Below are 23,178 nucleotides of genomic sequence, written 5' to 3' on the forward strand. Positions count from 1 at the left end.
GGCACGATCACTTTGGGATGCCCCCCAAAAGAAGGACTTGGGGGGCTGCAGCAAAAGAGGGTGACGGACCCTCGCTCCTCGGCTGTGACATAGCCTGAGTTCTCATCATCTGGGAGAAAATCTCTTGGTTGCTTTAGTTCCCGTGCTAAGCCTGAAACAATGACAGGGTGGTGCAGCTCTTTGCTGAAAAGGGCAGATTCCCTGGGTGATCAGGCCTAAGAAAGAACATGTAAATTACTGTGAAACCTTCTTTGTTTAGAATGCTCTCAGTTGAATGAGAGGGGTCCAAGGAGGAAGTTAGTTTGTTCCTCAAAGTCTTACAGCTCTTTGACCCCAACTCAATAAACCAGCAGAGTTCCTTGTTTTGTATAGTTCCTTACTTCCCCCTAATGAGTACTGTACTTTACCTGAATTATTATGCAAAATGAGCCCAATAAAAGCAGGTATGGACGGTAAATCAGGGTGCTCCCCACTAGGGGGGTGGCCATTTCGTCCCTACTTCCCCACAGAAACTAGTTTGTCTCTGTGCATGTGTTTGTTTCTCGTGTGTTTTTCGGCGAGCCATCCACAGCGTTCCGTGGTCACTGCTGGCTGGTGACCCACGCACAACAACATGAAAGCCCCTCCTCAGAGACCAAAAAAAAATATTACTCCCAGGAATGGCAGTAGACAAAGTATCAGCAATTTCCCATACATGAAAAAGGCTAGCACATGCAGTGGGGTACATTATGGAAGAAGAATTTTAAGCTTAGAAAACCCAAATCTTTTATAATGGGCAATAAGCCTATGCCAACTTTGTCCTGGGGGAAAACTTTATCTTTCGTATAATAGATGGTATAGAAACCTACCCTCTGACTAGAAGGAGACTCAATCTGTACATTCCAAGGCTGTTCTCTGTATAAACAATTGAAGATAGTTTGCACAAATACAGTATTTCTCCTTAGAAGATATGAAGAAACAAAAAAGACCCATTGAGAATTATCTCCCAACAGATACATGTGAACATATTTAAAGTTCAAAAGTAACTTTCTTAATTAGAGTCAGTCACTGTGAGCTAAGAAATATAATTGTGTTGGTGAGAGTACCTCAGTGAAAAGAAAGTTTTACATTTTTTTGAGAAAATACTTCTTATGAAGACAGACTTGTCATTTTTATCCTGTAACTGGTACTGGAGAAAGCCCAGCAGGTGCTATTCCATGACACATCTCAAAAGGAGCCCACTCACATGGCTTAATTCTGAAGCCAAAGAAACAAAATGAGTTGGAACAAGCCTTGCTGTTTTGCAGCTTAACGTTCTGCTGTCCTGGGTGATGGAATCGTTTTTGGAGCATTCTGGATGGAATGTTTCACCTCTTTGCTTCCCCACCAACACTGTTCTGTCTTCTACCTCACCAGCCCAGTTTTTTTGTTTGTTTGTTTGTTTTAAGATTTTACTTGTTTATTTTTAGAGAAAAAGGAAGGGTGGGAGAAAGAGAAAGACACATTGATGAGAGAAACATCAACAGGTTGGTTGCCTCTCACACTCACTTGTGCCTGACCAGGTGCCGAACTTGCAATCCAGGTGTCTGCCCTGACCAGGAATGAAACTGGCAACCTTTCACTTTGCAGGAGGATGCCCAACCAACTGAGCCACATGGGTTAGGGCCAAAGGCCCAGTCTTTATAAAAACACACACCCATATACACATGCCACCATATGTTCAATTTATCTACATCAGGCTTTATATCTTATTTTTGACATATGAGCACATATCTACTCAATAGTATATTTATATATGTTGTCAATAAATATCCAACCACACCCCCCTCTTTACAACTATCAGGTATTCTGTCATAAAGATGCTTTTAAAATTTAATTAGTCTCTTGTTGTTGGAAGTTGAGGATATTTCTATTCTTTTATTATTATAAAATACTGCTATTAATATCCTTGAACATACTTTTTGCATACTGTTTTATAATTTTCATAAAACAGTGATATTTAAAATCAACTATAAACATAAGTCATTGTTAGTAATTCCTATAAAAACACAAAAGAATAAATCAAAGCAATTAGTTTTTGAAGGAGTTCAATATTATCATTTCCTGGTGATGAAACAGATAGTTTTGCTTTGCATATGTAAGGTTTTGATTAACTTTATCCCAAGATGATTTTTTTTAATCGAATTGTTTTTCCTCATAAAAAAAAAACTTTAACATTTTGATAGTAACCACTTGGATCACTGTTTTCACAGTGGATTAAAAATTTTAAAAGAAAGAATTAAGGGTCAATGCAGATACATACAGGATAACACATGTTACTCTATACAGATCTTTAACTCAGAGAACTAACACTTTGCCCATACTTGTTAATAATACTTACACACCTCAGATAGCCTTTGATTCAAAGTGATGGTTCATTAAACAACAAAAATTAGCAGAAAAAACTATTAACCAATATCACTTTGTGTGAGCAATTTAGGGAAGAACTGAAGAATTAATTAACACCCACGAAGAATCTCACAACTTTGGCAAATACATTAAAGCAACACACCACCAAAAAGGAAAGCTTGATGACTGGTTCGCTGAGAAGTCAGACACTCAAATTACCTAATATAGCTCCCAAGAAAGTACCTATATTCTTACCTTTGCCTATTCTGACAAAGAGACATCTGTTACATTATTCTTCACTAAGAGCAATGTAAGTAGTTAATCAGTTTCTAAACTAGAAGTTTGACTCAAATTAGAATTGTTCAGGACCAGTCTCAGTTTATGAATGGTCACCAGAAAGATATACACTCTAAACCAGGGAAACAGTAGCAGGTCTTTTAAAGATATAGGCAGGTGGCAGATACCCAGAGGAGCCAAGTGGCAGCAAGATTTCTCATCCTGGTGACTGACACACATCTGAAAATTATGGGATGGAATTTCTTAGTCTCCATGAGAGCTATGGGCATATCAACTTCTAGTCTGTAGCATGGTAAAAAGGTTAGAGGATATGGGTGAGAGGCTGCTGCTGCCTGCATGTTCTACTGGGAAGTACAAGGTGTGTGGCTTGCCTGAGCAATCTAGAGGGATGTCCTGCAGAAGCCCAGAGTGCAAATTGCTTCCATATTTTGATCCAGTTGTGTAATATGATGTGTTTTATGTTTTTCTTGGTGTTAAATTCTAGCTATCTGAACATGATGGTGAATTCTTAAACCTTGTTAGAATATGAATTAAGGTGTCCCTGACATAAATGAAGATAGAAATGTCAAGGCAACGTGGCAAGAATAATTAGACTCAAGAGGAAACGTTCCCAGTCACTTCATCATACCAATTAGTTTATTGTTCCCATTTTGTGTTGACCTCATCACACACCGTGGAGGTGGCAGTAGGCAGCCAGCAGGGCTGACAGGCTTCCTTGGGCTCAGTTTCCCTTAGCTTTCCCTGCCATGTGCTGGAAGCCTCACCTCTTTCAGCCAACAGAATGCCTGTAAGAATGCTTTCACCATTACCAGCCTCATCTAAGTGACATAGTCTTTCTAAAATTAGACATTATATATGTCATTACTTAAAACCCAATTTAACAAAACTTTTAAGTATATGGTCAGTATAAGTGAATGACTAAAAGTCAAGGATTTTAAAAAGTAAACTGAGCATAGCATCTCCTTCCCATCTACAAGGATTTTCTGAGGGCTCTGAAATATTTGATCTTACCCTGTCCTATCCTTACATGCTCTCCCTTCTATTCCTTTATTATTTTTTAAAAAGCTTAGTAAAATTTATTTCCAAAAGGATATGTAAGCATAATATATAATATAATATAATATAATATAATATAATATAATATTGAATAGAATAGAATGGAAAAGAGTAGAATAGAATAGAATAGAATAGAATAGAATAGAATAGAAATATGATTTAAAAATCACATTGTAAGGCCCTGGCTGGTGTAGCTCACTGGATTGAGTATGGGCCTGTGAACCACAGGGTTACCAGTTTGATTCCCAGTCAGGGCACATGCCTGGGTTGCTGGCCAGGACCCTAGTAGGAGGTGTGCAAGAGGCAATCACACTTTGATGTTTCTCTCTCTTTCTCCTTCCCTTCCCCCTCTCTAAAAATAAATAAATAAAATCTTTTTTAAAAGTCACATTTTTGTGTGTAACCCTGGCCATGTGGCTCAGTTGATTGGAATATTTTCCTGTATACCCAAAGATTATAGGCTTCATTCCTGATCATACATACATGAGTTGAGAATGTGATCCCCAGTCAGGGAGCTTAAGGAAGATGACCAACAGTCTTTCTTTCTCACATTGATGTCGCTCTCTCTTTGTCTCCCTCTTCCTCTCTCTCTAAAGTTAATAAACTTATCCTTCCTGCAAGATGGAGGCATAGGTGGATGCACCGTACCTCCACGCACAACCAAGATTAGAACAACGATTTAGAGGTAGAATAACACCTAGAACTGATAGAGAATTCATCTGAATGGAAATCAGACAGATGAAAAGTTGAAGTAAACCAGTTCATCCAGACCGGAAGGAGGAGCGGAGAGGAGCAGCCAGGCTCCGGTCGCAGCGCCTGGAGAACAGGGAGAACTGGGCACATAAGGCAGCCGGGACCGCATAAGGCACCTGGGGTGTGCAAGATCACAGCGGTGGACCCTGAGTACGCAAGCTGCAGCTGGAAGACCCAGTGAGGAGGCGATTGTGGACCAGGGCAGAGCGCACAACCCAGGATCCCAGAGAGGGGACTGAGGGCCCAGGAGAATGGAGCTACCGCCATTGTTCCTCCTCCCCCCACCCCCGCCCCCACATACAACGTCACAATCTAGCAACTAGAGCCCCGGTGAACACCTAAGGCTCTGCCCCTCACCGTAACAGGAACGACCAGACCAAAAAAAAAAAAAAAAAAAGAGAGAGAGAGAGAGAGATGTCTCAAACAGAAGAAGAGATCAATCCCCCAGGACTCATCCTTTTGAGCGACCAAGAGATAGCCAATCTATCAGATGCACAGTTCAAAACACTGGTAATCAGGAAGCTCACGGAATTGGTTGATTTTGGGTGCAAATTAGATGAAAAAATGCAGGTTATCATAAAAGAGATGAAGGAAGATGCATGGAGAACCAATAGTGAAGGGAAGGAAACTGGGACTCAAAACAATAGAGTGGACCAGAAGGAAGAAAAAAACAACCAAACAGGAAAGAAAGAAGAAATAAGAATTCAAAAAAACTAGGAGAAGCTTAGGAAACTCTAGGACATGTTTAAACATTCCAACATCTGAATTAGAGGGGTACCAGAAGGGGAAGAGGAAAAGCAACAGATTGAGCACATATTTGAACAAATAATAAAGGAGAACTTCCCCATTCTGGCAAAGGAAATAGACTTCCAGGAAATCCAGGAAGCTCAGAGAGCCCCAAAGAAGTTGGACCCAAGAAGAAACACACCAAGGCACATCATAATTACATTAGTCAAGATAAAAATGAAGGAGAGAATCCTAGAAGCAGCACGAGATAAGGGGACAGTCACCTACAAAGGAGTTCCCATCAGACTGTCAGCTGATTTCTCAAAAGAGTCCTTAAAGGCAAGAAGGGGCTGGAAAGAAATATTCCAAGTCATGAAAGACAAGGACCTACATCCCAGATTACTCTATCCAGCAAAGCTTTCATTTAGAATGGAAGGGCAGATAAAGTGCTTCTCAGATAAGGTCAAGTTAAAGGAGTTCACCATCACCAAGCCCTTATTTTATGAAATGTTAAACGGACTTATCTAAGAAAAGAAGATAAAGAAAAAACATGTATAGTAGAAGGACAGCAAACTCACAATTATTAACAACCACACCTAAAGCAAAACCAAAAGAAACTAAGCAAACAACTAGAACAGGAACAGAACCACAGAAATGGAGATCACATGGAGGGTTAGCAACAGGGGAGTGGGAGGAGAGAGAGGGGAGGAAGGTACAGAGAATAAGTAGCATAGATGGTAGGTTGAAAATAGATAGGGGGAGAGTAAGAATAGTATGGGAAATGTAGAAGCTGAAGAACTTATAAGTATGACACATGGACATGACTAAAGAGGGGGATATGGGTGGGAGAGGGTGTACAGGGTGGAGGGGAGTGAAGGGGGAAAATGGGACAACTGTAATAGCATAATCAATAAAATATATTAAAAAATAAAGTTAATAAACTTATCCTCAGGTGAGGATTAAAATAAAAAATCACTTTAGATTTAGCTTCCTCACCAATATATATATTTTTGTGCACTACTTTTAAATCTTTGAGATGATCTTTGTAGCTTCAAAGAATATATTTTTATTGATTGTTTCAACAACTATAAATGGTATGTTTTAATAGCACACTATGCAAATGGGAATATTACCTTTGTTATCACTTTTTTCTTTTTCTCCCATCTTCTAACCCTTAATCAGTACTTTGCTTTTTTCAGCTTTATTGAGATTAATTGAAAGACATAAATTTAATATATTTAAAGTATATAAATGTGTTGATTACATATACATATGCAATGTGAAAGAATTCCCACCATTGAGTCAATTAACCCTTCTATCCTAGCTTCCAATCAAGATGGAGGCATAGGTAGATACACTTTGCCTCCTCTCACAATCAAAAGAAGGACAACAAATTTAAAAACAAAAAAATAAGCAGAAATGCCAGAAAATCTAACTGTATGGAAGTCTGACAGCCAAGAAGTTAAAGAAGAAACATTCATCCAGACTGGTAGGAGGGGTGGGGACGGGCAGCCAGGGCAGAGAGGTATCATGGCAAGGTGGTAGCTGGTGGACAGCGCAGTACTGCATTTGCACTGTGGATAAACTAGGAGGAACAATTGGGAAGTGAGACAGAGAGCCTAACCCAGAGATCCATGGCTGGGAAATAAAGCCTCAAATCCTCTGGCTGTAAAAACCTGTCAAAGTTGTAGCTGCAGGAGAAACTCCCGGTCTCACAGGAGAGTTTGTTGGAGAGACCTACAGGGTCCTAGAAGGTACACAAACCCACCCCCTTGGGAATCAGCACCAGAGGGGCCCAATTTGCTTGTGGGTAATGGGGGAAGTGAATGAAAGCTGGCTGAGAGCTAAGCAAGTGGTACTGTTCCCTCTTGGACCCCTCCCCAATATACAGCATGGTGTAGGTTTCCCTGCCCTGGCAAATACCTAAGGCTCTGCCCCTTACAATATAACAGGTACACCAAGACAAAAAAAAATATAGGCAAAATGAAAGAACAGATGAAACCTCCAAACACAGAGTTAAGCAATGAAGAGATAGCCAACCTACCAGATTCAGAGTTCAAAAACACTGGCAATCAGGATACTCACAAAAATGGTTGAGTATAGTCTCAAAATAGAGAAAAAAGTGAAGGCTATCCAAAGTGAAATGAAGAAAAATATATAGGGAACCAGCAGTGAAAGAAAGGAAACTAGGATTTGAATCAATGATTTGGAGCAGAAGGAAGAAATCAACATGCAACCAGAACAGAATGAAGAAACAAGAATTCAAAAAAGCCAGGAAAGTCTTAGAAACCTCTGGGACAACGTTGAATGTTCAGTATCTGAATCATAGGAGTGCCAGAAGGAGAAGAGGAAGAGCAAGAAATTGAAAACTTATTTAAAAAATTAATGAAGGCGAATTTTCCCCAATCTAGCAAAGGGAATAGTCTTCCAGGAAGCCTAGGAAGCTCAAAGAGCCCTCAAGAACCTGGACCCAAGGAAGCAAACAAGAAGGCACACCATAATTACATTACCCAAGTTTAAAGATAAGGAGAGAATCTTAAAAGCAGAAAGAGAAAAGGAGACAGTTACATATAAAAGAGTTCTTATTAGGCTATCAGCTGATTTCTCAAGAGAAACTTTACAGACAAGAAGGGGCTGGAAGGAAGTATTCAAAGTCATGAAAGGTAAGGACCTACATCCAAGATTACTCTATCCAGCAAAGCTTTCATTTAGAATGGAAGGGCAGATAAAGTGCTTCTCAGATAAGATAAAGTTAAAGGAGGTCATCATTACCAAGCCCTTATTAAATGAAATGTTAAAGAGACTTATCAAAGAAAAAGAAGATAAAAAATATGAACAGTAAAATGACAACAAACTCACAATTATCAACACTGAACCTAAAAAAAAACAAAAACAAAAATGAACTAAGCAAACAACTAGAACAGGAACAGAATCACAGAAATGGTAGATCACATGGAGAGTTATCAGTGGGGAGGGGGCAGAGGGAGAATGGGGGAAAAGTTACAGGGAATGAGAAGCATAAATGGTAGGCACAAAATAGACAGGTTGAGTTTAAGAATAGTATAGGAAATGGAGAAGCCAAAGAACTTATATGTACAACCCAGGGACATGAACTAAGGTGGGCGAATGCTGGTGAGATGTGGAGTGCAGGGCAGAGGGGAATATAGTGGATGGAGCAGGGGACATGGGACAACTATAATAGCATAGTCAAAAAAATAAAAAACAAAACAGAAACAAAAACAAACAAAACAAAAAATAACTACTTCTGTTCCAAGGTTTGATATGTTGTATTACCAGTTTCATTTGTCTCATGATATATTTAAATTTTCCTTTTGATTTCTTTTTGGACCCACCAGTTGTTCAGGAGTTGTTTAAATTCCACATATTTGTGATTTTTTAGTTTTCTTCTTGTAACCATCTTCTTAATTGATATCGTTGTGGTCAGAAAAGATGATTGATATAATTCCAGATTTCTTAAATTTGTTGAGATTTGTCTGTGGCCTAACAGATGGTCTATACTGGAGAAAGTTCTATGCATGTTTAAGATTATATATTCTGCTGCTGTTGGATGAAATGTTCTGTTATGTCTGTTAAGCCCATCTGGCCCAATGTGTGGTTTAAGCTCAAACTTCCCTTATTGATTTTTCTGTCTGGATGATCTATTCATTGGAGAAAGTGGAGTATTGAAGTCCCTACTACTATTTCATTAGTATCTATTTTTTCTTCAGGTCTGTTAATATTTAATTTATATATTTAATGTTCTAATGTTGGGTGCCTAAATAGTTACCATACTTATAGTCTCTTGATTCAGAGACCCTTTTGTCATTTTTCTTATGCCCTTCTTAGTGTCCATTACAGTTTTTGGCTTAAAGTCTACTTTCTCTGATATAGGTAGAGCTATAATTGCTTTCTGTTAGTTTCCATTTGCATGGGATATCTTTTTCTGTCCCTTCACTTTCAGCCTGTGTAGGTCCTTAAAGTTGAAGTTGAGACTCTTTCAGGCAGCATACAATTTGGTCTTGTATTTTGATCCATTCAGCCACACTATGTATGATTGGAAAATTAAGCCCCTTTATATATAAAGTAGTTATTGATGTGTATAGATCTAACATTGTCATTTTGTTAATTGTCTTCTGATGGTTTGTAGTTCCTTTTTTCTTTTCTTTCCCTCCTTCTCTCTTTCTTGATGATTTGATGATTTTCTGTAGTGATATGCTTTGATTCCTCTTGTTTTATCATTTGTGTCTCTGTTATAAGGACAATAGGTTTGTTTATGCTTTGTGCTTATCATGAGGTTCTCATAAAAATCTTATAAGAGTATATTTTAAGCAGATAACAACTTCACTTCAAGTGAATAAAAAAGCTCTACACTATTATACCACCATATTTACAATAACCTCTTTTTCTGTATCCATTAACAAATTGTTTAGCTATAGTTATTTTTGATACATTTATTTAACCATTACACTAGAATTATAAGTGACTTACCTGTCACCATTACAATATTAGAGTATTCTGAATTTAAAATATTATGCCCTGTCAAGGAGTAATGATGCCTTTAGTTTTTGTTTATGTGGAAAATTCCTGACGTCTCTTTCAATTCTGAAGGACAACTTTGCTGGATAGAATATTGATTGGCAGGGAGATTTTTTTTTCAGCACTTTCAATATATCATGTACTTCCTTTCAGCCTGGAAAGATTTTACTCAAAACTCTGCTGGTAGTTTTATGGGGATTTCCTTGAATATAACAAGTTGTTTTTCTCTTCTGCTCTTAAGATTCTTTTTCTTTAACTTTGAACAATTTAATTGTAATATGTCTCTATGTGGGTTTCTTTAGAGTCATCTTATTTGGTACCCTCTGTGCTTCCTGGATCAGACATCTGCTTCTTTTTGCATGTTAAGAAATTTTTCAGCCATTATTTATTTGAATGAGCTTTCTTTTTTTTCTCTCTCTCTATTCTGGTTCTGGGACTTTCTATAGTGCATATATTGGTCCACTTAATGCTATTCTATAAGTCTTTTATGCTATCTGTATTATTTTTTATTATTTTTTTTCTTTTTGCTCCTTCAACTAGAAGAATTTCACTGCCCTGTCTTTGAGTTTTCTGATCCTTTGTTTGATCTGATCTACTCTGCTTTTGAATACCTCAATTGAATTTTTTAGTTCAATTGTTGTATTCTTCAGCTCTGTGATTTCTATTTGGTGCTTTTTAATACCTTGCTGAAATACATATTTTGTTACATCATTTTTCTGACCATGGTGAGCATTTATATGACTGCTCTTATGACCTCTGTTTGGGTAAATCATCTCCATTTCATTAAGGTCAGTTTCTAGAGATTTAGCTTTTTATTTTGATTGGGACATTTTCCCTGATTTCTCCTCCTCCTCCTTCTCCTCCTCCTCTTCCTTCTTCTTCTTTGACTCCCACTATTGATTTCTGCACATTAGATAAAAATAAATAGCCACCCCTCCCAGTGTTTATTGGTCTTATGAAACTCACAATCAGTGTAGCCCAAACTCTTAGCTGTGTCTCAAGACGTTTATGATTGTCTACACCACCATCTTTGTTCTTAGTACAAAAAGCCATCTATATCCCAAAGGGAAGATTGCAATTATCACCTGGAAGCAGACTGATTAAAAGCCAGACCCTTAGGCAACATCTGGGAAAGTATGTAGTTAAGTTCTTCGCAGGGAGAGGCTGGGAGGTGGACATTTTTGTTCATTCCCTATGCACTGAGCCCAGGTGTAGAGCCATGGGGAAGTGTTCCTGTGCCTGTTAAAAAATTGCTTCTTTGTTTGCTCTTGTCCCATTAGACTGGTGAATACAAGCCTCAATGGCTACCAGATCTAAGTGATTCGGGGTCTCACCTCTTCTTGGGTGGCAGCTGTAAAAGTTGGGGTACTAGATGTGTGATAAACTCCTTCCAGGGACATATTGGCAACTTGTTTTTATTGTTTAAGCAAGCAGAGGGACAGGTGAGAAAAGTGCTCACTGGCCCTTTTGGGCCTAGGGAGAACTGCAGCTAGCCCTTGAGCATGCCAATTAGAAACTGGACCCTTGGGCAACAGCTTGTAAAGTATACAGTCAAACTCTTTCTAGAGAAAGAGTGGGAGATGCGCATTTTTGCAGCTCCCTCTGCATGGCCCTGGGAAGGGAGATAGCTGTGATGAGTGCTCACATGTGCACCTATTAAGAACTGCTCCTTTGTTTGCTAGAGTCCAGTGGTTCTCTGGAGCTGGGAGTTGGGGATTTCCTGACAATTGCATGTCAGTGTGCTGGGGGTGGGAGTCATGGCAAGAGTGTGCCTCAGCCTTTCCTACCCATTTCATTGTGGGTATTTTCTCACTGGTGTGAAGAGTAGAAGTCACTCAGCTGGTTTCTGGACTTCTTTCAGAGGGAATTGCTTCGCATGTAGTTTAATTCAATGTATCTATATGAGGAAGGAAGTTCAGGAGCCTCCTGTATCTCTATCTTGACCTGCCCCCTATTTTTCTCCCTCTGTTCCTAATTCTAAACTAGCTTCTGAAGTCTGTACCTACAAAAAGTCTCTTCCAAACTTTCTTCCTCCTCATTCTTTCCCAGGTTGTTCCCAAAGCACTTGTCACCTCCATTACACAAACACACTTGCCTTATTACTATTTCACATGGATAAAGCTTAATTTATGGGCTATTTCAGTTTCTGAATAATGTCTACCTTATTGCCCTATCAAAGTACCACTGAGGTAGTAAGTGTTAAATCCACTCATTACGATCTTTGGGAGCTTATGCAGGGAAGCACCTGTGCAATCTTTTCTTTCCCAATTAAATTTATTTTCTTTATCCAACATGAAGTATTTTTATTATAAGTGACCAGAAAATGATACCTTAAAAGGTGCCCAAAGACCAATAAAATTATAAAGAAAAAAATCCCTACTTTGAAAAACATTGGTCTGGGAAGCTTTAGACCCTTTACACTTTGCCAGCCAGAAATTTTGGCAGGTTTCCTGCTAACTTATGGAGCCCACAGCAAGTAAAGTCTGGAGTTGCCTTGATCTAATTACTGCAGGATTTAAATTGTGTCCAATTAAAATGAACATTGTTAAAGAGTGGCCCTCGGCTGCACTCAAATTGTAGTGGGACAGCACTACCAGAAGTGTGCCAGACCTCTCACAGGGGAGCCTCGTGAGCCATGTGTGAACATTACTCTCTGTTTCTAGGTTAGATTACACATAGTTTCTTGTTTTCATTGAGAAAATGAAATCAGATAGCAGCAATAGTCCTTGCAGAAAGGGTAGGTTATAAAATTGAGGCTTAATTGCAATTATCTAGGTAACTGAAGCAAGAGTGGGTCTGATTTATCTAGTTAAGATTGAGTAGACTGAGTAAAATTATCTCAGTAAAACAAATCAGTATCCTGTTTTGAAAAGAATTTCAGGGAAGAAAGTCCATTCTTCTTTTTCCCCGTTTGCTGGCAACTGCAGTATAGAAACAATTAATCTGACTTCTGTCTGTTCATTAAGTTTCTAATAACACACACAAAGTAGTGACACATTTATATCATTAAAACATGTCCACCAGAGCATATTCCAGAAGCACACTGTAGGTGTTCTATAACTATTTCCAAAATAGAGGGAATATTAAATGCATTACTATTGGATAGAGTTAATCTCCACACAAAAGAAATAAATGCAGCCTTGAATCCTATAGGTGACACATTGGGTGCCATGTTTGCATTTGATACATTTATGAAAGAAAGCTATGCATCATCACACTAATTTTATAGAGAAAATGAGGCTCTGAGCTCAAATGACCTTTCTAAGATTTCACAGCTATTACCTATCAAAACCTGGCTTTGAATACTATTTTGTCTATCTCAGTAGTTGCTTTGTTCTTCAAGGAGAGAAAAATGGGGACATCTGTAATAGTATAAACAAAAAAAATAAAGTTAAAGCATTACTGGTAGGCATAAAATAGACAGAGAGAGGTTAAGAATGGAATGGGAAACAGAGAAGTCAAAGAATTTATATGTACAACCCATAGACATGAACTAAGGGGGGAATGCTGGAGGGTTGGGGGGAACTAAAATTGGGAAAACTGTAATAGCCTAAATCAATAAAATATACTTAAAAAAATAAAATTAAAGAATAGTTTCTCTTCAATGTTTTGATCCAGATGAAACAGCATAATACAGTTGATCCTTGAACAATATAGGAATTGGGGCACTGAGTCCCCTCACATTTCAAAATCTATGTATAACTTTTGACTCCCCCAAAACTCACCTGCAGCTGTCCCTCTATATCAACAAGGGAATCGCTACAGGAACCCCAATGGATACCAAAATCAAGAATGCTCATGTCCTCTCCTGGTGGCATAGCTCAGTGGGTTGAGCACGAGCTGTGAACCAGGCATCGCAGGTTTGATTCCCAGTCAGGGTACATGCCTAGGTTGCAGGCCATGACCTCCAGCAACCACACATTGATGTTTCTCTCTCTCTCTCTTTCTCTCCCTCCATTCCCTCTCTAAAAATAAATAAATAAATTCTTTAATAAAAAAAAAGAATGCTCATGTCCCATACATAAAAGGGTGTAGAGCAATACATACAGTCAGGCCCTTCATATGCATGGATTCCCAACTCTTTTCCATCCACAGTTGTTTGAATCTATGGATGCGGAACCTGCAGATACAGAAGGCCAACTGTATATATACTGAAAAAATTCTACATATAATTGGACCTGAGCAGTTTAAAACTGTGTTGGTCAAGAGTCAACTATGTTAGTTAGCCACTCACAGCCCCAATATTTATGTAGGCCATCTACATCTCTGAAATCTTATGCCTGTGTTCTACTTTCTACAGTAAAAGTCACTGTATTTTTATAATTTAAGCTTTATAACCTGATAATTTCTTCCTCAAATTATTGTTTCCCTTTTACTGCAGGACACAAACAAAAGAGTGAAAAACCAACACAAAAATTAGCACTAGGAGAAAATATAGTTCCTGTGTCATCTATTTTCTTTGCAGTAACTCAGAGTAGGGTCTCCAGATACAGCTCTAACTAAAGCGCCACTATGTTTACAGTGCTGCTCTTCCGGCATTGGAATTTGCATGAAGCATTATGTTGCATACTTCTAGACAAAGAAATAACCATAACAAAAACAGAGTAAGAATTTTCCAACATAGAGATTTTTTAAAGTAATCAATATTCACCAGTCTTCAGGTTTAATTTTAAATATATTTTCTCATCAAATACTGTTTTCTTTAATATTTAGCCAAGCTTACTTTCTCAGTTCATAAACATATGTTCTCATCTGTCACATAAATATATTTGTTTTTCTTCAAAATTATTTTTGTCCAAATGAAGGAGGGAGAGAATGAAGTCATGGGAAGTGGATCTGACTCCAAAAATGGGACTGGAAATACTTCATTCTTAGACATAGAAGGATCTCCATAATATTTGCTCAAAAATGAATGAAAAATGAATAAATAAAATCTCAATGATTTCTGATTTTGTATGGAGCTATTTCCAATGACCAGAAATTATTCATTTTATTCTTTCCTTTAACAAAGACCCATCCTCAGTGACAGCAAAGTGAGAGGAAAAATTATTTGCAGAAAAAGAAAACCTTCAAATTAATCTTAATTTTTGTCTTAGTATGTGACAATGATTTTAAAAAGACAAATAGAAAGGGCATTTAAAAATAAAAAGAAAAGAGAGCAGAGCATAAAAATGTAATGGGAACAAGAATTCTAAATAAAAATGTTTCAGGGAAGGAACTGACTCCTAAGAAAAACAAAGCTACATAAGACAATGGTAATATAAAATATTTTAAGGGACTCCTAATTTAAGGAACAGAGACAGGGCATAGCAGAGACTTATAAGAAATCTAATGCAAATTCACCAGCCAAGGATAAGGCTGTGGAAAGGCCACCTGACAACATTTGAGCTTGGAATGCATTATAACTAGAGGCATGAAGAGTTTAAGAAAGAAAAGGTAAAATTAAGATTGCAAATAAACACTAATCCTTCATATATGAAAAAAAGATGTATTGTTCTTAGCATTAAAAACACCCACAGAAGAAATAGTAACTCATGAGTCTATGTAGAAAATCCTAACTCCTCTTTGCTCCACTTAGAGCAAAGAATCAATTTGCTCTGTGTTCTCAAAGCCCTGTGTTCCTGACACCAAGGCAGCAGTTACTTATCACGTTCAGTTGGTTTTCTTCTGTGGGTCGTGTTGAACTGATGTGAAGGCAATCTCCAGGGATGGGTCAAGGTGATAGTTGTTTTACTCAGTCCTAAGAACAGTGCCTGGTCTGGAGCAGATACTAAATGTTGAAATGAATTAAAGAAATAGTAGAAAAAGAAGCTGTGAAGAGAAAGAAACCACTCTTCCTCTTGTTTCAGATTCAGTGTCCTTCCAAAACATCTTGAAGTCCTCTATCAACACCAAACTCTCTACCCCTGCTCCGTCCCTCACCCCAGTCATTGAAGGAAGACCTGCATTCACTGTCTCAACATCTTCACCACTCAGTTGGTCCCCGAATCTTTGAAAGCTGATTTCGTCCCCAACCCTGCACCTGAAACATCCCTCACATTACTCCTAACTGTCAAACCAGCTTTCCCATCCTTCATTTCTACCCACTTTCCTACAATCTTTAATAGTAATTATCACCATTGTATTAATCTCACTAAACATTCACCACCTGTGCGACTATTGTCCCTTTTTCTGTGCACTGTGCTGTTCTGCCCAGGACTCTTCTGCTCCACGTACTCCTGCTGCTCCCTGAGCTCACTCACTCACTCTCAGAGTCAATGCCAACATCCAACCCTAATACCAACTCTAACGCACCACTAGTCACAACTATTTTTGAACCCTGGTCATAGTTTAACTTCTCCTAAACACTTCTACTTGGATATGACACCAGGACATTAAATTTAATATTAATAATAGTTACAAACGGCTGATAGTTATTGTGCCAGCTGGTGTCAGCTGGTGTTCTATGTGCACAGCATAGCTGTATACCATTATCCTAATTTTACCAATGAGAAAACAAAGGCAGAGAGCAAATAAGTTGTTTTCCCAAAGGTCACATAGTTAGATAATTGGTAGAGCTGTGTTATACACACAGGCAGTCTGAACTTTTCCCCTGAATTACTTGTTCCTCTATATGTCTGTTATTAAAATCTTCTTTCCTTGATTTGGGACTTAACATATAGACTAAATCTTTGACTATCCCAAATATACTGTTCTGTATATCAGATTATTTATAAGCACTATTATTTTGTTTAAATGCATTTACCATAGATTTCTCCCATTCCCTACTACTACCAGTGTAATACATGTATTCAATGCCTCTCTTTAGCACTATTGCAGTAGCTTGTGAACTGGTCTTCTTATCTCCAACATCTTCTCTCTCTAACCTTTCCTACATACTAGCATATTATAAATAACTTCTAAAGCAGAACTCATATCACAAACCAATTAAAAAAAGAAAACTCTTATCCACCAAATAGAGCCCGGGCTCATTTTACTAGTATTCAAGACCATCTGTGAACTAGACTACTAATAATTCCCTAGCATTACCACCAAATTATAACTCTGCTTGCCTTACTTCATACAGTTTCCTCTGTCTCCACTCACTCACTATCCCCCTGATTTATTCTTTCACTTTTTTATTATAAAGTGCTATGCTAAAGTATATAATAGAAAGATTTATAAGACATTGTTAAAATTCCTATATGTGTGAAAATATTTATTCTTCTAGGTCTGTCTTAAATGGCCACTTCTTCAATGAATAGGTCTGGATCACCCTAGTCAAATCATTAGAAGAAAGAGTGCAGCACTGAAGGTCAAGTTAGACAAGTAGAAAGATGGAAAGTGGGCAGTATTTCAGTGGGTACTAGATCAGGGCAGATGACTGTGGAGCAAAGGTATTGAATTGTCAATGAGAAGAAGAGTCTCAGGCAGAAGAGTAATGTCACCATTGGGAACTTAGAGACAGAAATTATTTGAGAGATATAAGATACCTTCTTAAAACCAGATATGGGAAGTCAATACTGGGGTAAAAAACTTAAAAATAAAGACAATACTGGGATAGAAACTTGAAAATAAGGACAGTTACACTTGAAAGTTATGTCAAATCTGAATAGAATTAAAAGATTGAATGTGAGGATAAGTACAGAATATTTCAGTCCTTAGGTCAGTTCAAAATGCCTTTATTATTCATTTACTCTTTCAGATAGTATTTACTAGGCATTTACAACATGCCATGTACTCTGATAGAACTGTGTATAAAGCAGTGAAGGAGGCAAGTATGTTCTGTGCTCATAGAGTCTAACAGAAATTTATCTTCTAGTAGTTTTTCATGGGGAGCAGGACATATCACCAAAGGTAAGGATAGAGCATACCAAGGTGAGTTATAGAATGAGGACTTTAAGAAAAGTCTCAGGAAAAAAAAATGGTGCATGCCCTAAGAGGCAGCCAGGCAGGAGGAATAGGCCAGTTAAAGTGTAGTCCTGAATCAATTGTTAGAATGAAAGTGGAATTATGACTGGGGGAATTACTCCTCTCAGCAACTACAAGGTACACAAGATCTACTTCACAAAGGCTTACTTTTGATAAGCCCAAAATGCATTTCTGTCATAAAGCTCAGTATGGGGATCCCTGCAAGGCAGAATTTGCAAGAATATGTAAGAATATGAATCACTGGCTCCAAAGAAAAAGGAAAGGAAGGGAAGTTGGAAGGCAGGAGGCAAAAAGGCAGGTCGATTGGTTGGTTCCTAATTTACACATACAAAAGTAGGTTTAGAACTGAAGCTCCCCCTCATCCACAGGGGATACATTCCAATGCCACCAGTAGTTGCCTATAACCCAGGGAGCACTGAACACTAAATATACTGCTTTTTCATATATACACATACCTATGATAAAGTTTAATTTTTACATGAGGTTCAGGAAGAGATTAACAGTAATAGCCAATATAGCTGTGCAGTACATAATGATGACTCACATATATGACAGTGGTCCCATAAGATTATAACAGAGTTAAACATTCCTGTCGTGCAGTGATCTCATGGCTCTCTTAACCTCATAGCACAATGCATTACTCACGTGTTTGTGGTGATGCTGGGGTAAACAAGTCCACTGTGTAGCCAGTAGTATAAAAGTATAGCACATACAATTTTGTACAGTAATATTTGTTCATGATAATAAATAACTATGGTATTGGTTTGTGCATTTACTATACTTTTATCATTGTTTTGGTGTGCTCTTTTTATTTCTTAAAAAATATTAAAAAGTTTGCTGTAAAACAGTATGCCATGTTAGGAACATACATCTGTACCAAGTCTTTTGATTGCATTATTTTCTCTTGTGCTTGATGTAATCTCATGTTGTTTCATGCAGTTGACATGCTGTACAGGTTAGTAGCCTAGGAGCAATAGGCTATGCCCCATAGCCTAGATGTGTGGAAGGCTGCACCATCTAGGTTTGTGCAAATGCACTTTATGGTGTTCACACAATGGTGAAATCACCTAGTGATGGCATTTCTCAGCACATATTTCCCTCACTGAGCAGCACTTGACTATAATAAAATAAAATGGTTATAACAATATGCTGTAATAAAAGTTATGTAAATGTAGTCTTCCTCTCTCAAAATATCTTACTGTATTGTACTGTACTCACCCTTTCACTTAAAAGAAGCATTATATGGCTTCTTTGGCATATCCAAATTGCCAGTATCACTACTCTCTCACTCTGGGGCCATTGGTAAGTAAAATAAGGGTGACTTGAAGACAAGCATGCAGTACTGTGGCAGCTGATGTGATAACCTAGACAGTTATTAATGCGGTTAACAGATAGGAGGCAGGGACAGCGTGGAGATGCTGGACCAAAGGGTGATTCATATTCTGCATGAGATGGAATGGGATGGTGTGAGATTTCATCATGCTACTCAGAAAAGTGTGCAATTCCAAAGTTATAAATTGCTTATTTACATGTTTTAGTTAATATTTTTTGGATCTTGGTTGACTGCTGGTAACTAAAACCATGGAAAGTGAAACAGCAAATAAGGGAAGACTACTGTAACTTGAAAGCAGGTAAGTTTTGACAAATTCAGTGGAGCTTACCTGAAATAAGTTGGAAAAAATTAGAGTCACATCCTCTTTTATAAGAAAATAGTGGCAAATAGAACTATTTCACTGCCATTTTCATAACATGAGTCTGTTCAGGCCTAGATAATTAAAAAGCAGAGTAAGACAATGTTTTGAGAAGCATCTTGAAGAGAACCAATTGTATTTTGCCTGACCCTCTGGTAGCACAGGTTTTAGAAACACCAAAATAAGCTTTGATTCAGGAAGCTACTGAATAATTCCCCAGGAATTAGGGAAAACTGACTTAGTGACAGATCTATGGAATTCCAATACAGAAAGAGTAGCTAGTAGTTTAAATATTTTGTGATTTTTCTGGAGGTAAAGTAGAAAGAGGATGACAAGACAATGGGTCTCTGGAGAAAGGTGGGCAGTAAGTTTGCAGGGACAATTTTGTTAATTCTGTTATAAACACTCATAAGAGAAAGTACCTGTTGAGTCTCTAGAGGAAGCCTACGGTTAGCCACACTATTGATGTGCTGGCCAGAGTGCCTGGGAGCACATCACAGCAATTCCTAAATTTTGCACGAAGACTGAGTATTGAAAATATCCCTTCTTGAAAACAGAGTCAGTTTGCAAGAATAATGTTTTGGGAGAATTTGGAATGCAAAGGGTATGAAATAAAATTTCTCACAGCAATAGAGATCAAGTTTAGAAATTAGCTGGCATCTTGTAAGTATAAAATCAGGGCTATTGTCTCCTTTCTCTTCTAAAATTTCACTGCCATAGTTGTTGCTCATTGCACTCCATGACAGTGTGGATCTGCATTGAAAGGTTTATTTGCTCCCAAGGATATATATCTATTTGATATATCTGTTGAGGTAATTGGAGAATGGCATGCTGGCTTCAAATTTTATGCATGTGGTGTTAGAGCCAAGGTACTCTGTATAATCCATTGATTTGTTGGTTCATTGGAATCTGAGATTCATGGAGAGCTCATGTTAATACAAATTCGACTTTGTAGGTGCTGAAGGAGTCTCCCAGCCCCCACTTTCAGGGAAGAAAGCTGAGGATGAAGCTGCTGTAGTGGGGATACCCAGCTCACCGGTGGCATCTTTGTGCCTTTCCTCTGACAGGGACAGAGCAGGAGAAGACATTAAGGAGAGATGACTTATGGACTTCATTTTGTTTTCACTTTAATTTGAGAGAATTTATTTCATTTCTTGGACTTGAATTTCTCCCTGGAAATTTAATATTGGAGGTACCAACGGATCCTGTGGGTAATGAAAACAAACATTTGGAGTGTTTGTGATGCCCTTTACTTCCTAATCTCCACGATTTTACAAGAATTGTCATCAACTTCCCACTATTGAATAAAAGTGGATGGTGAGGGAAATTTTAAGGTTTAGCAATTTTGTTTTCTCTCTCCATTTCCCATTCACTCCTTTATAAGGGACGAAAAGTGACTAAAGCGATTGGTATGTCTTGACAAATGTTTCCCGTATTTATTTGTTTGTTTCCTTGTTTCTTTGCTTATTCATGGTACCAAGACCACACATAGAGGTCATCCCCCATCTTCTAATGAAGCAGCTATCCTTAATTCTTTACCTTCTATACCTATTCTTGTGGGCAAGTCATAGGTACCTTCAGAAACATTTAATTTGGAGTGGGAGATGAGAGTTCTTTAATCTGGTTGCCACGAGAGAATTTTGTTCTGGTGGGATTATTAGGAAAAAATTCAATTTATAATTGGACTTTGGTAATAATAGCATTGAACTGGGATCCACACAGCCTGGGGTCCATTCTGGGTTCTAGTGCAGTTCCTTAGGCATGCCATACACTTCAGGTCAAATTCATGGACTCAAGCTTATACCAACCTGTTTAGGTTTTCAACCAAGAATTATTTATTGAGAGCCTATTACATGCCAGGGTCTATGCTCAACATTAAAAAAACTGCTGCCACAATTGCTGATTGAAAACAATAATTCAACCCCCTCTGGGATAGAACAGTCTGGTCATAGAGTCAGGCACTAAAGAATCACAACAAAAGCTGTATTTATAATTTCGAGAGTCTTTGTTGTAAACCTTTCTTTGCTGCTTTAATTTATTTTTAGCATGTGGATACTTTATTTTCACAAGTAAATGCAATTTTGAAAATAGGCCTTTGCAAATTAGACAACACAAGCCTAGGTTGTTCCTGACTTAGCGCAGAAAGTTTAAACTCTTAGGAAGAGAAAATAAAATGGATTTAGCTACTAAGCTAAGGTCTGTGAATTTTTAAATTTGTATTATAAACTCTCTGCTTTCAGGGGTTATTGGATTAATCCAGCCCAACATTTCTGGAAAAAGAAACTTCAGGAATCCCATTTAAATATTCATATCTTTGCATGTCGTTGGTGAGAAGTACTGTGGGTGTGTCAGTAGTTCCAGGGGCCTGTTGTTTTTTCCACATGAAACATAATGTCCTGTCAGCACTGTGACAGTGATGACACTCAATTTTGTCTTAAAAAAAATCAACCTTTGTCTTCTGTTTTATTCCAGCATTCTTGTCCTATTTAGAGAATGTATGGAAATGGATGACACAAATTTTCTCCAAGCTTACAATTCAAAGTTTTTAGTTTTTCTTTTCTTATAAGCTAAAAATCTAGGGGGAAAAATTCTACAGAATCCTCTTTAGTATTCATGGCTGCTTTATTTTCCTCATTCTTAACTTTTAAAATATTGGAAAACTTTTTTTTTCTTAAGATTTCTTGGTTTGTTTTTGGCTTTCTTGTAGCTGGATTTTAAAGAAAACTGCTTATACATAGATTGAATGCATAAAAATACCTCCTTATTAAAAGTTAAGGAAGGAAATCTTCTTTTCACTAAAACTTCACAAAAGGAGAAAAGTAACAAACATGTAAGACAGTTGTAAATGTAACAGCATTGGAACCAAATTCTTCCCAGGGCTTTTTGATCCTCTGTTGCTCCGTCCTGAAGTCTTCTCCTTGTGGAGGATGCCAAAGGGACCCAGAGAAATCCTGATATGTCACTGAACATTATGTTGAATGTGAGAAACCAAGAACTCATGTGTTTTCTTCCCAGTAGCTCAATTAACTGGAGAAGGAAATATTATTCAGCTGACAAAGATATCTACCTAGTTTGCTTAACTAATACCCAAAAAGGACTTAAGTCTGTTCATATCATCATGCTATTGTAGCAAAAGAAGTGTACCCCTGACAAATGAAGAATGCCCAAATAACTCAGCCTTGGCAGAAAGAATTTTTAAAGAAATACAATTTAATAGTCATAAGTGACTTTAAAACAATCCCATTTTAGGTGTTTGTCTTACAAAGAACATTAGAGTAGATCTAGTTCACAAACTGTCAAAACACCTATCAAAAGTCCCTGTGCTGTGCATCAGTATTCTCTTGCATTTCCAGGGCTCTGTACTCCTTAGCGTGCTAAAACTTTCTCTCAGGCCAGTTTTTCACCTTTCTTCTCTCTAACTAGTTGTAGTGTGTGGATCATCTTAACTTCTTCCAAATGAAAAGATATTCTTCTTCTTTAGCAAGAAAGAGTAGAGAAATAAGTACACAGTAGAGAACCATCTTTGCTGGGCAGGGTGTGTGGAGGAAGTTCTGCCTGCCCATCACAATTAGTAAGATGCACTCAGACAGAGTACTCCTCAAGAGTCCCCCATGGGCCTGTTATTCTGTTTTCCCAATCAATGAATCAAGCCACTTACTACATTCTGGGGTTATTATAGACCTTGGGCTACAACCATGAGCAAAAGAGACAGCACTATTTTCCTGTATTATTTTTTCTATTATTCCTATAACAGATTACCATATACATAGAGGCTTAAAAGAACACAAATTTACCCTCTTCCAATGCTATAAGCTAGAAGTCCAAAATGGACCTTACTGGG

This window comes from Phyllostomus discolor, chromosome 7, assembly GCF_004126475.2.
Source record: "Phyllostomus discolor isolate MPI-MPIP mPhyDis1 chromosome 7, mPhyDis1.pri.v3, whole genome shotgun sequence".
Classification (NCBI taxonomy): Eukaryota; Metazoa; Chordata; class Mammalia; order Chiroptera; family Phyllostomidae; genus Phyllostomus; species Phyllostomus discolor.